General features: G+C 29.3%; 1 pseudogene; it reads right to left on the minus strand.

Moving 5' to 3' along the window:
- Window positions 1–8,339: 8,339 nt before the first annotated feature.
- Window positions 8,340–10,253, minus strand: LOC149261460 (autophagy-related protein 8C-like; annotated as a pseudogene).
- Window positions 10,254–12,060: the final 1,807 nt, after the last annotated feature.

Consider the following 12,060-nt stretch of genomic DNA (forward strand, 5'->3'; position numbering starts at 1 on the left):
AATTCACATTACCTCTTATTTTCAAAGAGTACCCTATCCACAACCTTATGCACTTACCTACCAACTTCATCCTTCAACTTTCAATCTTATTTTTGGAGATTTCTTGCTATTTCTGACTTAGGAGTTGTATGCAACAGTATTCACATAAATTATAACTTATTTTTTACTCGAAAGATATTTATTCAATCCTATTTAGACTCTTACTCTATTTTAGACTCTTTGACTCTAATTTCAGGCTATTGACTAATTAAGGAAAGTGCTTTCTATTTTCTAGTGTGCATGCACTATGGAACCCCAACCTAGTGGGCATTAGTTCCCTCTTGAGGGTTATAATTTAAGTGTATTAATGTCAAGAAATAATACACAAAAGAGTTTATGAGTAATTTAAATTGGTATATTTTGCTGCTTAGTGGTATTTTAGTGCAATTTCTCTCTCCCTTCTTTCGTGTTATTCAATTGCTAGTGTAGTATTTTTTACATAATAAATCTTGTGCTTGTGCTTAAAATAAAACATGGCAAGCCCCAAGGGATAGCTCAAATGGTCGAGTTCCCGTTGCTAAAAGCACTTTCCCAGTTTGGGAGGTCACGGGGTCAAATGTCCTCGACGCCCTCGGGGTTAGGCCTGTTAAGATTGGTTGACGGGTAGATCCCTTTAGGTGGATCTGCCCCGATATTTTCCCGTGGATGTAGCGGCCACTCAGTGACCGTGAACCACAGCTTTAAAAAAAAAAAAAAAAAAAAAAAACATGGCATCACATCATTATAATTTTGTGATGTATACTAACATATTATTGAAGTTTTTACAAGTTTAAAAAATGCAAAGAGAATGGATCGGTAATCAACCAATGTGGTTCTAACTCCATTCAATTACTTTGAGTGGAAACCAAAGATCCTACTACTACAACATAGTAAGGCACTCTATAGGATCACTATGGGGAATGAATTAGATCCCAATTCATTGGAAGTTAAATCAGTGTTATTCAATAGGAGGGATGAATCCTATGGGATCCTGTGCTTTTCAATTTCCCCAAACCTCCACTTCCACATTGATGCATGTAACACACCCAATGAGGTATGGACCAAGTTTGAGGGACAACTAGATGAGTTGAGAGGACATGAATTGGAGGATGAGTTTATATCATTGGGCCCAAGAAAAAATGATGCATAGAGGACTTATTTTCCAAGTACAAGACTTTGGTTTGACAGGTAACAACTCATAACATTGATAGAAAGGAAGAGCAAATAATTTTTTCAATTCTTTTAAAGCTAGGACCCAAATGTTCTATATTGGTTTCTTGTTTTCTTACATCCTAACTCTCCATGGGTTAAGGTTTGAAGATTCCTTCTTTGGATAACTTTATGGAATCATTTTTTCAAGAAAGAAAAAAATCTAATTCATATGGTGTCTTTAAATTCATTCAAGGCCCATGTGCTTGCGTCACAATAAACTAAGAAGAATAAGAAGAAAAACAAGGGTAAAAAGGAACCAAAGCATAAGAAGGAAAGAAAAAGAACACTGAGGAGAGTTTAAATTCCAAGGGGTGAAAGTCTAAGAAGGATATGACTAAGTGAACTTATTGAAACAAAGTATTCCATCCTAAGAATGCATGCATGAAGAATACAATTGACCTCATGGCACAAGCCTTTTACAAGCATAGCATTGAGAAATACATTCTTAATAATGCCAAGAAGAAGTAGGGGAACAAGCTAGTAGTAGAAAAATGTAAGGGTCATGCCTTTGATTTCTATCACCTCTTATCATAACATTTGAGTTCTTGATTTAGGAGAAACTCGATATATGCCTTCTTCGTCATATACTTTCTCACACTTGGGGACTCATAGTGGAACAACTATTCTGACTAGGGATGATCCTTCTATTGGGGTGTGTGGGGAAGGAAGATTTTATCTATATTATTAGGGATTTTACAATGTGCTTCATGTACCTAAGCACTCCATAACTATTCTCTTCATCTACTAGATTACATACTCAGGTTCAGGGAAATGAGTTGAGTTCACTTTGAATGTAGTGGTGATTCGTGACATATCATATGGTTCCATGATGGAAATTGGTAAGGTTTATCCATTCTAGGTTGTATTTGTTCTCGTACTACATTCAAAATTGATATCTTATCTATCTTCTAACTCATGAATATGATGAGAGAGGGTTGTGGTGTGATAGGTCTGGTCACCTAAACTACATATATTTGGATCAATTAAGTAGAAAAGGAATGGTTAAAGGAATACCTAACATTAAATACACAAATGGATCTTTTAAGGATGAATTCTTGGAAAACATCCAAAGGATAAGTTTGACATAAGAAAAACATGGAGATCTAGAACACTTATATTATTGGTTCACAATGAAATTATAGGTGATTTGATTTTTTATTACCTTCCTAATTTCTCATAAGGGTGACTAAAAATAATGTACATTTAATTATCAATCTGGAGCTTATATGAGACTTGCAAAATGATGTGCATTATATGTGTAGGAAGAACTACTTAGACAATGGTATGGTTGAAATTGTAGTTTTAACCCTTTGAAAGGCAACTTCTTGTCATAATTAGAAACCTAGATTAGTATCACACATGCTGGAATTGAAATAACTCTTGGAGAAAATGGGAACTACTCTCTCGAGGAATTGAAATCACACTTTGTAGAAAGTAAAATCATACATGTTAGAAATGTAAATCCCTTGTAAAGAAAATAAAAAGCACACTTACATAAAGGGAAATGTGACTAGGCTTGTCAAACTTGTAATGATGCTTCAATCCATAATTGAGTTAAATTGATTCATGTTAACATCTTAAAGTTGCGAAGAAAAATACATAAAATCATATCAAACTATTTTAATCTATTTAAGATACAATCTACGACAATTTCTAGAATGATGTGTGTACATAGTGAATCGTTGTATCATAATATTAGGAAATAAACTATCTTGTAAAGATATTGAAAACTATTTAAAAAAAATAAACAAAGTATACACTCTACAATTGTCGACATTGAATATGGAAATATTTTATCTTCCAAATATACTAGGTATTATTTATATGATTAACCAAAGTAAGGGTAAAATATGAAATTATTGATACTAATTCATGAAATAGTAAATAAAACACATAAATCTTCTAATCCTACCAAATTACATTAGTTCCTATCCACTAAGGGGACCAAACCTCTTTGTATATGGTATTAAGGGAGAAATGTACTAATTTCTTACTAGATCACCACATGCTCAAATGTAACATAGAACAAAAACATGAGACTACACAATATTTAATTAATATAAATTAAGTTATATAATATGATACAAATATTTTTCATAATTTTTTCAAGAACTATTCTCCCCCTTTTTACATAGGAAATCATGTTTCTTATATAGCAGCACACTTATCAACTATTTTAATACATGTTAATTATTGCATAAGTGGCCCTAATAAGAACCATCCATTGTTATACTTAATTGGATCTACTCACTCCTGGGTTAGATGACATGCTTACACGATTAGAATTTTGATCTATCCAATGTGTGATTTGACAACCTTGAATAGATCGTCAATGTTTAGTCTAGTGAGATCTATGTGATCACCTCTTGTCATGGAGTGACTTTTAGAAAATTCATAGTTGTGTCATCTTTGTTGTGCAATTATTGACAACAATTTTTCCTTTATGTTGTTCATGGTCATGTCGATTTTTTCCTATAACTATTGATGACCTTTAGTATTACAACAATAATGTTGAGGTTCCTGAGGGTATCAACTTTAATTATCAACTCAGGGTTCATAAAAACTTAAGAGGTATCGACACTATATGTGCAACAGGTAATATATTCTAGATCCATCACAATTTTTTCAATTTTCAACGAGTTTCGAACCAACCAATGTGGTTCATCATCAAGATGATTAGATTAAGAAATATGATCCAACAAGGGTATAAAAAGGGGTGAAGGAGTCCTAAGAACTAGAGGATCCAAATTAACCATTAGGAGAGAAATAAAAATATAATGAATTTAAAATGAATAAATATATTTTTAAAATATATATATATATATATATATATATATATATATATATATATATATATATATATATATATATATATATATATATATCCCCAAGGGATAGCTCAGTTGGTCGAGTTCTTGTTGCTAAGTACCTTACCAATCGGGAGGTCACAGGGTCAAATCTCCTCGACGCCCTTGGGGTTAGGCCCTACTAGTTTGGTTGACTGGTAGATCCCTTTGGGTTTATCTACCTGGATTTTCCCGTGGATATAGTGACCACTCAGCATATGTGAACCACATTGAACATATAATAATTAAACATTAATGATATTTTTAAATTTTTAGAAATTAATATTTCTAGTCAAAACCCCCACCTCAAGCTCATGCATGGATGGCACAAGGGTGACCAGTCTTGGCTCGACCATTGGGGGATAAAGGAGGAGATCATCTTGGAGAATAAGGATAATATTAAAAATACTATTACTTCCAAATTTAAGGAAAATTTATGGGATGCTAAGGAGCTAGAGGGGAAAAGGAAGTTGAGGTGTTATAAGGAGGTAATCAACACCACTCTTGCTCACCATAATTATCTTTTTGTCTTGACCAGTGATAAAAATAACATGAATATTGTGGAGATAACAACTAATTCTCATGAGCTTTGAAGTGAAATTGGGCATTAGTCTATTCCCAAAACACCTTGGAATGAAAGAATTTGTCACCTTTGTGATACTAAGAGGGTTGAGTATGAAAGTACATTCACTTGGATTGCTCGGCTCTTACTCACATCTATTCTCATTTCAAAAACATATGCCACACAACTAACCTTCTTGACTTGTTAATCCAACAAAACTATAGTGATCTTGGAACGCTTCTTTCCCTTCTTTTTTATCATAGAAATAAAATATTAAAGAGTCACGATTAATCTCTTACTTTCTTAAGGTCCAATAGACCACATTGATCTTAATGGGCATTAATCATTATCAACTTCATTAATAAATAAAATTAATAATATTATTAGGGTAATAATATTATTAAGAGATAAATATATATGTTAATATTATTAAAGTCAATAATATTATAATGATAATGTTGTTAAATAATTATGAATAAAAATTTATTAAACCTACATAATAAAATTAATAATAATATAAAGGTAAAATAACCAAAATTAAAAACAAATAAATAATAATAGCATTATTAATGTTGATAATATTATAGTTGTTGTTAAATTATTATGAATAAAATAAAAATTACCAAATTTTAATTAAATTAAAAAAATAATAATAATAATTATTAATTAGTAATAAATGAGTAGTAATAGTAGATAGTTAATAAGTAAATAATAAGTGAATAGTAACTATAAAGAATTAAATTATACCAAAACAAAAACAAGGGTCATCTTTTTTATACCCTTGTTGGATCATATTCTCTTCATCTAATTGTCTTGATGATGAACCACATTGGTTGGTTCGAAAAGCGTTGGCAATTGAAACAATTAGGTAAACCCTAATCTAATTGCAAATAGTTAAATAACAAGAAATAACCCTACTCTGCTTTGCAGCAAGTGAATCTATGCCACTGCATGAAAGTAAAGAAATAAACTTATGCTACCACAAGAAATCAAATGAAACTACTCCAAGAATGCTAGAGGAAAATCAAACCTACTCTATGGTGCATGATAAATTAACTTTCAATTGAAAGAAGACATACAAAACAAGAAACCCTAATTGTAGAAAGAAAGCTACAACTACTAGGGTAAAGTTTCTAGGGGATCTTTTAACCTATAAACTCCATCTTGGGGGTCTAATGAACTTTGTAAAGTGTTGAGGAATGGTAGACAAGCTTTTGGTGGTAATCTAGAGGCATTCTAAGGCAATCTATGTATTTTTGATTCATGATCCGGATTAACCACAGTTCTCAGTTCATTCTGCCAACGTTTCAAACCCCAAAGGGGGTCCATCATCAGGACAATTTTGAAAGAATAAGAATGAGAGATTATTGAGAGAGAAGAGAATGCGACCTGGAAATAAATACAAGAACCCTAATTTCAGAAATAAAGGCCGACATATAATTTATTATTTTCCAATTTATTAGAACAGGTTTTTTATTAATTAAATCATGGACACAAATTAAATTAAATTTTTTACTATAATTAATATACCAATATAATTTTATATAATCCTCTTAATTTATATTAATTTATAAAATCCTTGGGATTTATATTAAAAGATATATTATAATTCCTCTATACTAATTGATATAACTAGATTATATTTATTATTATATATAATATATATAATTAATATAAATACATTATAATTAATTTATATAATTATTCTATTTAATTATCCTAATTCATATAATTAATAAAATTAATATAATTTAATTAAAATCATTAATATAGTTTGATTATAAATTAATATAATTATAAGATTTTTATAAAATAATATAATTACTGTAAATTAATTAATAAGATTTATATAATTAATATAATTAATTAATATGAATTAATTTATTAATTTATATTAATATTAATATAATAAATATAATTATAAACTTATGTAAATAATATAATTTAATAAAGGTTAATTAATTAATAAAATTAATATAATTTAATAAAGGTTAATTAATATAGTAATATAATTTAAAAAATTTAAATTTTTTTTTTTTTTTTTTTTTTTTTTTTTATTTTTTTTTTTTTTTTTCTCTCTTTTTTCTTCAATTAATTAATATAATTTATAGGATTTAATAAGATTTTAATATAATTAATAATATATAATTTTTTAAAATTAATTAGAATGATTAATAGAATTAATTAATATAAATTAATTTTTACTAATTAATATTGATATAATTAATATAATTATTATATACTTATATAAATTTTTGCTTACCAGTTTTAAGTGAACTCCCGGAATGCAAGACCCTTTATTTCCGATCCTGAGCTTCCAAGGGTTCCGGGGGGGTGTTTATTTGCTTTATCAGGGGAAGCCAATTTCCACTGATTTCATTCCCATTGTCCCTGTTGAGGTTCCGAGGGTATTTCATAATTTCAATGGCCTCCCTGATTTTTCTTTTGCTACAGAAAACATCTGAGAGCAAATGTATAGAGGTATAAATGTGGTTTAAAAAGTATAGAAGGTGGAGGAAGGTTGTGGAAGGGAAAATAGGTTGTTTCCAAGGTTAGATACACCTAATGGATCATCTCATACAAGGAGCGGCAAAATTGGGGGTTTCCTATAGCTCGGCTAGGCAGAATTTAGCTTGCTGGAAGATTGCAGAGATGTATAAAAGTGGGTGAAAAGATGTTGTTAAGTGAATTAAATGCATCAAAACAACATTAAATTTTATCATCACTTACATTTACTTCACCACTTACATCTACATCATCCTCTTCTTTGCACGTGAAATAATTGTAAATAAGTATATTTTCAAAAGAACATTTTCTTTTTGGTGTACAAAGAACATCAAACCATCAAGTTTTTTCAAAGGCGTCAAGATGGAATAAAACTTATTCATAGTGTTTTGCAACCACATATGGTTTGGGTTGAGATCCCAACATTTATCTATTTATGTCAATAAAGTAAAATTCACTTAGTGGGTCATGTCTAACAAATATCCATCATAAAGATAAAACCATTTGCATTTAAAAACCACACATCCAAATGACCTATATTCAACTTAATTATCTCATGAATGGTGCCAACATAATCAATATTTCCTTTTAAGGGTTTGTATCTCTTGAAATTGCATAACTTGTTTAACTAAGTGTAATAGAAATGATTATGGCATGTTCATTTTCCATAATCTTCACTTTCCACTTTTCTTGTTCATTAGACATACATTATTAATTTTCTATTTAACCATGTTTATTAATTATCTAAGGGGCACACGTAGCTTTATTGTAAATGAAAAAAATCCTTCTCCAAACTGAAGCTCTACCAAAAATTGAGGGATAGAAACAAAGAGAGATGAGATTACCCTATAGATAATAAACACTTGTAAAACCTAGAACAAATAGCTAACATTAAACTACTTAAATAGTTAATACACATCTTTCTTTATATTTGAATTCATCCATGTTTCTTATAAATATATAAATAAGACATAAAAATGTTAACAATAATCCAAATTTAAAGACCCGCTTAAAAATTCAAAATATGTAAAATGGTAATGTAGATTACATAATTTGGCACTATGAACACTATAAATGTTTTTAAAACATTTTATACATAGTTACCAGAATGTTAGTTCTGGTATCTATATACACACACAAAAGTTCTCAGTAAATTTCATTTACACTATATTGGAATGCAGATAAATAAGAGTTTCTCAAGGTTGGAAATCAGCCTCAATGTTATGGCCAAAAGTATTTTCACCACTATATGTAAAGTGAAGAAACCCATCTTCACCTTTGTGTTCCTCATACACATTACACATTAGAGCAGCTGCAGAGAAACAAATACACCATAAGAAATTGAGAAACTATAACAAAAATAAGGATTTGATGACAAAATGCTTATCTTTAGTTTTTTTAAAATGCTTTTTCTATATGGAAAAAAGGACATAACAATGAAGTTTAACTTGGAACCAAGTAATGACATAGAATAATAGTGGAAAAGTTGTAAATATGATGAAATTTATTCTATTGAACTTACCAGTTGGTGGAAGCACATTGTTCACAAAAATAAATATCGCTTTCTCTTGAGTGAGCTTTATTCTCTTACGTATCATATATACAAACTGTCCCACAGTGAAATCGGAGGGAACTAGATATCTGAAAATTGAAAATTATAATAACATTAATCCAAAAAACTTGATCATACAAAGTATTTTAAATCTCTGAAAAAGCCCAAAAGCATCGGTTGCTCTTTGAAGGTTTGTTAAATAATGGTGAAGAGAAGAAGAAATTTTATAGTAGGATAACTATTCCAAAATGCAACACATAGTTGTGTTATACTCTTCACACATCCACATATGCCACAAAAGGGAGGAAGGAGAAGGATAATTAAGTATGCATATTAATCCAATCCATAATTATGTTTATGTTGGCACATGCATGCAATTCAATATATGAGAAGGCTAAAGAAGCATGCATATCAATCCCCTAAACATTTAACAATTATGTTTATTATTCACACGTGCACCTAGACCACATAATAGATGGGGGAGGTGTGAAGGCTAAGAAAACTAGCGTATAAACCCCTTAGCATTATGTTGTTATGAACAAATTCTCTTCTTTCAAAAACAAGAGTTGTTTGAGTACAAAAATTCTACTTTAGTCATTTTATTGGCAAATAAGCAATTTTTTTCAAAAAGTGCATTATAATAATTATCAAGTGAGAGAATTAAAGAAGAATGTTTATATCTCTTTAGTGGTAATGAAAATAAATATGACAACAAAGCTCAATACGCTAGTGTAATAAGTTATTTGATAAGGGAGTCTTACTTTTTCTTATCAATATCTGGTATGTCATTTTTCTCTGCTTTTTCAACAATAACCTGCAATTTTGTTATGGATAAACAATAAGAGAGCACATTTTATAAAAATAAATCTTAAAAAAAAAAACACTCTCCATCAAAAATTATAATCAACCAAAATCTCAAAATAAAAATGAAAAAAAAAATCTATTGAAATGAGGTTCTTCTTTTGAAACATCATATAATATTAGCAAAATATTTAAAAGATCTAACCATCCAAAAAATAACTTATTCTAGAATTGATTTGAGCTTACAGGGATCTTATTGGGGTACTTGTCATGCATTTCTTTAGCCTCTTCTCTTCTCCTCTCTAACAAAGATTCCACAAAAGTTATTCATTCTATTTAAACCAAATTTGAATATAACCATTACAATTAAAAACCAAATACAAATAAAAATTACAAAATTTAATAACACATTTTACATCAAAATCAACTTATATTTATTAGAAAGTACATAATATTATTCAATATGTTTAGTATAAATAATTCTATTTATGAAACTCTATATGGAAACTAGACATTGATCTGCCTTTATAAAAGAGTCGAAATAGTAAAACTAATAAATACATAATATTTTTTAAATTAATTAGAAAAATTAAATTCTTAATCAAAATAAAATTTATAATCTTTATCTATAATATAATATAATACAATACACACAAATACACTAACATTAAATATTTACTAACTTTCTTTTTGTAAGAATGTGACCATAGGAAGAGACAAACATACCTAAAAGTTGTGTCTTGCTATTCTTGTCCATTATTAAATGCCCTTATTTACCAATTGGCTTTTTTTATAGACAAATTTCCCTGTCCAAACAATAAAAATGTTTCTGAATTCAGTTTTTGTGATCTATATTGATTGATTTAAGAACAAAAAAAATTCAATAGAAATCACATGGGAGAATTTTTGTCATTCATCTTGTCTTGACGATGAACCACACTAAATGGGTAGAAATCACATTGGAGAATTTTGACCTAAAACAATGAACCACACTAGATAATTCAAAACGCATCAACAAAAATTCTCCCATATCATTTTTACCAAAAAATAATTATTCTTAAATCAATAAACATAAACTAATAAACAAACAAATAAAAATAACATAATGAATAACCGAGATTTAAAACAAACTCAAAAAAAAAATTGAAGCTTCTCAAATGTTACCGGTCCAAGATTCACAGCACAATTGACCCTTAAATTAAAGCTTCTCAAATGTTACCCGTCCGGGATTCCAGCTTTTAAAAAAAAAAAAAAAAATCTTAAACCATGAGATATAATTCGTGCAAAGAATACCAACGTGAAATTAATTGCAAAATGTTACAGCAGCTCACCCACAAATGTGAAACCATGAAATCTAATTCGTACAAAGAATACCAACCTGAAATTAATTGCAAAAATTTCGATGTGAAATATATTTACATGCCTTCGCTCCTGTAGTTAAAGCCGCGGAGAGTCGTCGAGTGTGTTGTGTAGTTAAGGTGGCGAGTTTTAATGTACATGGGATCATAAAGACGGTTATGCTCTACTTATATGACGTGGTTTAATTAATGGTTAATAATAATAATATGGTTTAATTAATGTTAATAATAATAATAATAATTTGGATTGGGTTAGATAACGTGTACACATAAAAGAAGCATTTTTCTACGGTTAAAAAATAGTTTAAAATATTGATTTGTTTGGAGTCGACCTGTATTAATGAGGTTAGAAAATAGTTTAAAATAATGGCTTTTGGGGACAATGTGGTGTGGTATTTTTTCTTTTTAGTTTCCTCTTAATATATATTTAGTGGTGTGAGTAATTTTATCAAACTTTTGAGGTTGATTTAGTTGATTTTATGGTTTAAGTATATGAAAAATAAATAATTCGAGAGTTTTTATGTTTAATTTAAGAAATCTTGTTAATGAAAAATATGGTTCATGATATATCATTTTTTAAACTTATGTTATGTGCATTGAAATTAATACGGGAAGGTATTTTTGAATCAATGGAAGAGGGAATTCTTGAAAACCACCCTAAGGTATAAAACACAAGATAATTAACAAGGGGTTCACACCAAGACATGACAAGAAGGGGCAAATCTTTTTGAACTTGCCTGGACAAACTGATTAATGAAATTTGATTTTGTGAGTTCTAAGTTAATGGTCTGATCCTCCTCTTGAATTTCAATGGACTAATTTTTTAAATTATGTCTCGTTTTTCCTAAGGGAAGTCCTCAACAATCTCTTAGGTGATAGCATAGATATTAAGAATCCCCCCAAAAGGATGAATTAGCACAACATAGAAAAATAAGGCGAAAACTACAATAGGCTAAAGCAAGATTTGGCCTAGTTTCTATGTTGGGACTACAGTAAACAAAACAATATCCACGTTGGGGTTGGTGAAGAGGTAGTTAAGAGGAAAGTGGGTTAAAAAACTTTGGTTTTTGTATGTATGGTAATCTTCAAAGTGATATGGAGGAATAAAGATTTTGAAGATATCCATAATGTAATAAGTGCAAAGTAGGTTATATTAGGGACATTAGCATGTCATGGGCTGCTGAAATAAATGTATAATCCAAAATT

The sequence above is a fragment of the Pinus tabuliformis genome, chromosome 6 (assembly GCF_031772625.1).
Source record: "Pinus tabuliformis cultivar Carrire ecotype Pingquan chromosome 6, CPIR1, whole genome shotgun sequence".
Lineage (NCBI taxonomy): Eukaryota > Viridiplantae > Streptophyta > Pinopsida > Pinales > Pinaceae > Pinus > Pinus tabuliformis.